This window comes from Pseudochaenichthys georgianus, chromosome 6 (assembly GCF_902827115.2).
Source record: "Pseudochaenichthys georgianus chromosome 6, fPseGeo1.2, whole genome shotgun sequence".
NCBI lineage: Eukaryota > Metazoa > Chordata > Actinopteri > Perciformes > Channichthyidae > Pseudochaenichthys > Pseudochaenichthys georgianus.
The window spans coordinates 8,501,125-8,507,197 of NC_047508.1; the positions used below are offsets into that span (position 1 = coordinate 8,501,125).

At 40.7% G+C, this 6,073-nt stretch overlaps 1 long non-coding RNA gene across 2 annotated transcripts; it reads left to right on the forward strand.

Annotated features, from left to right (window-relative positions):
* Positions 1-675: 675 nt before the first annotated feature.
* LOC117448622 (uncharacterized) lies at positions 676-3,975 on the forward strand. Of its 2 annotated transcripts, XR_011643359.1 has the most exons (7): positions 676-837; positions 908-1,019; positions 1,207-1,305; positions 1,802-1,913; positions 2,134-2,291; positions 2,429-2,589; positions 3,746-3,975. It is a non-coding gene; the product is annotated as an uncharacterized lncRNA (long non-coding RNA). The 2 variants fall into 2 exon arrangements; XR_004552353.2 differs by having other exon boundaries at positions 677-1,019.
* Positions 3,976-6,073: the final 2,098 nt, after the last annotated feature.

Sequence of the window (6,073 nt, forward strand, 5' to 3'; positions counted from 1 at the left end):
GATTTTTAGATTTACCGTGCCTCTCAATTGCCCGTAACAGGTTGGCAAGGTCGATGAATCCTGAAGTTGCCCAAGGATTGTTCAGGGAGCACGAACCCTTGTCAAAAAGAAGACATGGCCACCAAAATAGACGCTGAAGTTTAGCGCTTCCAGTTAGCCACTCCGTGCGGACATAATTGTCCTCATTGAATGTCCGATTAGATCCCTTATTCCCCTGTGTACACAGCTCGAGTGTGGGCGGTGTCCTGCCATCTGCTTTAATTTGTAGTTGCTGCTGTAGCGGAAGTTTAGTGAAGTTATGCTTAATTAAGTACGCCAAATCTCCTCCCTCCATAATGCTTCATTTGCTTGATAATTTCTAACGGCGGTGATGACAGTTACAGTATTAAAATTGATGTTGATGTGATTGGATGGCAGTGTCCAATCAAATCGCCAGCCGCCCCTGAAGGGAAGCGAGAGGCGGCTAGCTTCCCCTGGCATGGCCCTGACCAATCACAGGTTGGCAGGGACATCACGTGGGCCTCATCTGATTGGTCAATCCCTCCATTTTTTTTCACCAAGGGAAGCTAGATTCTGCTGGCCTCCTCTCGCAACAGTGAATGCAATCTACTGTTTCACCATGACATCTAGAGGGGCGCTGTTTCACTCTTTGTAAAATACTCAATGAGAATGGGGGAGAGACTGAGAGACGGTCCGGCAGAAACACACATGAAAGGAGAATTACAGAAACAAAACAAAGTGTTTTTATTTATTTATTTAAATTATAACTACAATCCGAAAAAACAGGGGAAGCCTGGCTTCCCTTGGCCTCCGGGAGAAAACGCCACTGGGAAAAAGGTGAGATTATAATACATTTGAATGCCAAAAGCAAGTTATTGTAAATATGATTGTTTTGGGGGCATTTCAGTTTTATTAAACAGGCAGTAGAGATCTACTGGAAACAGTGGAGAGGGAGGAGATGATATGCAGCATACGGCCAGCCGGATGGTTGCTGCTCCGTGTGGAACGTGTCCTATCAGGTAAAGCACTTTGGTACCCAGTTATTTATGGTGTTGAGTTTGAATTTAGCTTTTGGAATGTAATTTCCAACTGTGCATTGTAAAGACTGAAAAAACAGCCTCAGGTTAAAGCTTGACATGATTTGGTCTTTTACTTAAGAAGGTGTTTGTCCTCCTGTGTTGTCTTATTTCCTTATCTTTCTTTCAGGTGTAACATCTACCAATGGTTGTACATGACAGAGACGTCCTCCGCCTCTTTGCTGTCTTACTAGTCAATCCTTCTGATCAGGTCCTTTCCTAAATAGTGGTAAGTTTTACAGTTCAGTGTACGTTAATTTAGTAACTTAATGCTTTACCGCTGTTGAATAAATCCTATATTGCTAGTCATTTTATTAAAACTACGATTTGTAAACTTTTTGATTCCAATTACAATAATCTTTTTGTTATAATTGTAAAACATATCTTAACATCCATCAGCAATCAATACAACAAATCATCCAACACTAAATAGAAGAAATCTGGACCTATTTCTTTTTATACAGCAGCATGTGTTGGGACTGCTCATTGATGTCATCAAGAGCCATTGAGTCTACCTTTTGTAGTCGGCCTCTCAGAATGTTTAGCATTTATTTGTATTTTAACATTCCTATAATAATTAGTTTTTTTATTGTTTTGTTCTTTATTTTTGTTATGAGAATCACTTTGCAATTATTGTGTAAGTGCTATATAAATAGTTATACTAATATTATTGTTGTTACTATTATTAATAATGTCTTCTTTGTTTTCTTTATTCATCGCTGCAGAAAGCATCATGCCAGCCCACATCAAACACCTGATCAAGAGCTTGTGAACCTCACTGCTGCAGACACCTGTGTGATATTCCACTCTGACTGGAACCCTGAATATGACCTGCAGGTACGATATATATATATATATATATATATATATATCTGCTCTGTCCGTCCTAAAGATAGTTCAATACGGCTACAACAACAACAACAACAACAACAACAGTCTTTCCGTTTATTCCCTCGGTTCTTTAAGTGTATATTATTTCCCCACTTAATGCTTAAAAACGTTGAACAGCAGCTGCACATGATGCTCTTTTGACCCCTCTTTTAATTTTTTATTTCAGGCTCAAGCTCGGTTCGTCATCGTTTTGGCCAGTCTAAGGCAGTGAAGGTGTACCGTCTGATCACTAGAAACTATGAGAGGGAAATGCTGGATAAAGCTAGTCTGAAGCTCGGGCTGGACCGTCCCGTCCTGCAGAGCATGAGTGGGAACAACAACGGGGTGAGAAAAATAAAATCTGTCATATTTCTAGTTGCCAAGTCATGTTTGGGTCAGTCGCTGTTGCAGTACACTTAGTTTATTTTCAAAAAGAGTTTTCTAAATCCACTTGTGTAAATGTCTCTCTGCGTCGCCTTTAGCCGGTCCAGCAGTTCTCCAAGAAGGAGATCGAGGACCTGCTGAGGAAAGGAGCCTACGCCGCCATCATGGACGAGAACGACGAAGGCAATCGCTTCTGCTAGGAGGACATCGACCAGATCCTGCAGCGAAGAGCCTCCATCATCATCATCATCATCACCAGGTATGTTCTTAGCAGCACGAGCCACTTGCTCTTTGTGAGACACCAAGTTCTTGGTTATTTGAAATGTAATATTGATGATGTAATAATTAAAACTAGGGATGGGTACCGAGCCCTGGTATTAAATGGGCCCCGGGGCTGAATTATGAAAGACCGTGGTACCGTTAACGTCCAACGTTATCGATCTTTTTATCGTTGCTGGAGACATTTAAAAAATAGATGTCATATGTATTATATCTACATAAACATTATATCGCAGTCTTACTGTTGCCAACTCCGTTTCTAATATGCAACAAGACTACAAAGTGCATCTATGATTTGTTTTCGATCTTTCCAATCCAGACGAGAGATCTCTCTCCCCTGTCGGTGTGCGAGGGGGTGGGGGGCAGTTTACACACAGAACCTGCTACATGCATGCAACACACACACGCGCGTGCGCACACAAACACATGGCGGAGAGAACTAAGCACCCCTTAAGCCCCGCCCCCCCGAGCACACACTCTCGGCTCACTAGAATGAATGGAGAGAGAGAATACATCTAGATTCGGATTTTAGTGCATTTTACAGCTTTAAGGACTTAATGATTCTAGGGCTATACAATAGTTCATACTGGGTAGTTTATTTAGTTTCAAAGAAATTATCCACCGATTTACAGATTTACGTCTCTTTCCCCATGTTAGTCAGTGGGAAAAAGTATTTCTGGGCCGGTCGATGTCACAGACTGATAAGGAAATTGTAGTACCGCCGTTTGGACACAACGAATATTATCCTCAGAGTCCGGCGCACTTCCTGGGGGCTTGGTCTTGAGGTGGAAAATGCTTGTTGCCAAAAGTGCAAAAAGAGTTTAGCATGTAAGGGCAGTAACACGAGCTATTTGTCTAAACATTTAGCAAAAGTGCTCCACATCCAGACGGAGAAATGCACCGGACTGTCTTTCTAGTAGCTCTGTAGCTCCATGCACGAGTAACGTTTCCACGTCAGGTGTATATTATGCATGCTAGCAGCAACACACAAAGTTAACTCAATGATACAAACATGGGTTAATGATTAGAGGTAACTGAGTTATTTATTTTGTTAAAGTTTCAGCTATTCTGTTTACAGTTCTATCATCACATTATTTAATACGATTTGTTAAAACATTGTTGTTTCTTATTTTCAGTTTGCTTCAAGCTGTGGCTGTACAAGAAAGACGTGGAGGACCAAGAGATGCTGGCCAGATTGGCAAAGACCGGAAGATACATAATAGAGAAGATAATGGGAATTAACAAGAAAAAGAAAAACATTTTTTATAATTTCTTTGTTGCTGTTTACATTTTGAATTATATTTGTTATTTTTTTGTTAAAATATTTTTTTTAGGGCTGTCAGTCGATTAAAATATTTAATCGCGATTAATCGCATGATTGTCCATAGTTAATCACACATTTCTGTATCTGTTCTAAATGTACCTTAGAGGAATATTTTTCAAGTTTTTAATAGTCTTATCAACACATGAGTGGACAAATATGCTTTATGCAAATGTTCATCATCATTTGAACAATGACAAATATTCTCATGAATATTAAACACAACAACCTCTGAACATTACAAATATTCGCCTCAATTCAACCTGGAACCAGGGTTTCTGCTAGGATTTTTTCTCGCCGGTCAAATGTCCTGGCAGAATTTATTTTACCGGACACATTTGAAACTTACCGGTCATATTTCAATAATAATAAGAGTTGTGTAGCAGAGTTTCCGTTAGCAGGTAATTACCGGACTATGAGCAGATATGCTTCAGTTTAAAACTCAGTTCACGGGGCTCATTTTTATATTGCTTCAGTTTATAATCGTAACAGAACAAATTCAGATTCATTTTTCAATAAATGATTCCACAAACAACAAACAACATAATTATTACATTCAAACAAACTACTTGTAGTAGATAACGTACATTATTCCAAAGTTTACATTACATTTGAATAATAACACGGGAGAAACGGATCCTCTCTTTTCCCCTCTCCCTCCCTCTCTCTCCTGACAGCACGTCAGTTTCTCATGCAGCTCCTGCAGAGGGCGGGGCTTCAGGTGATTATGCAGAGCTGCGTGTCTCGGTCAGACTCAGCAGCTGATCTGATCTCTCTCGCGTCCGGTTATACTTCACTCGCGTTTATGTCCATATCGATCAGATCCAGCTCTCCTGATCGGCCTTTATAGAGAGCACCGATCAAACTATTAAGAGTGAATATCGGCCGATAATGACCGGCGGCCGATCGATCGGAGCCTCCCTAATTATTACCAGACATTTTGACCGGCAGGTTTTGAATTTACCGGTTTTTAATAAATGTTACCAGCTAAAAACCGGTAATTACCGGCTAACGGAAACCCTGCCTGGAACCTCTCTCATTCAATAATACAATAGTGTGTGTGTGTGTGTGTGTGTGTGTGTGTGTGTGTGTGTGTGTGTGTGTGTGTGTGTGTGTGTGTGTGTGTGTGTGTGTGTGTGTGTGTGTGTGTGTGTGTGTGTGTGTGTGTGTGTGTGTGTGTGTGTGTGTGTGTGTGTGTGTGTGTGTGTGTGTGTGTGTGTGTGTGTGTGTGTGTGTGTTGGAGCTATGTGCAACTCAAGGCAGTGTTGTAGTCAAGTCACCAATTCACGAGTCCAAGTCACCCTCGAGTCACCACTCTTCGAGTCCAAGTCCGAGTCACCAAGGGAGAGTCGTTGTCGAGTCCGAGTCCAAGTCCGAGTCACCCAAGGAGTGTCCAAGTCGAGTCCGAGTCATCATTACCTGTGTTCGAGTCCGAGTCCAATTCCGAGTCACTTAAGAAGAGTCCATGTCAAGTCCGAGTCACAAGTCTTCATGTATTAATCTTCGTGGATATATGTTTTGAAATGTAGCTGCTCCTCTACATTGTTGTTATCCTGTCTATTGAACTGCTGTGAAGCGACTTTGGCTACAATTCTTGTAATAGGTGCTATACAAATATAAAGCTTATTTCTAATATTAATATTATCCGCTAAGAAAAATAGTCATGAAATGACAGACATAAAACAAACACAACTAACACAATTGACGAGACACCACAGATCAAAGGTGAGCAGAAGCCTGTTGTTAATACCAAAATGCTGCATAGGTAGAATAGGACTGTTAGAAACTGTGAGTGTTGGTGGATGAAAGAGAAGGTAATGTGAAGTTAACTGCAATGTGTAGAGAGCAATGGATATATTTCTGACAATTGTGCACATGGTTTAGGTGTTGCGGACCCTGTCAAAGTGTTAAATATAAGAGTCGGGGACCTTATAGAAGTGTTAAATATAAGAGTCGGGGACCTTATAGAAGTGTTAAATATAAGAGTCGGGACCTTATAGAAGTGTTCAATTTAAGAGACGGGGACCTTATCATAAAATACTTTAAAGGGAAATGGAAACACTTTTCAAACTGCTTTCCATGCGACAATATTCCCATTAGGAAATGTATTTATCTAGTCTATTTCCAATGTAAACGATCGAGA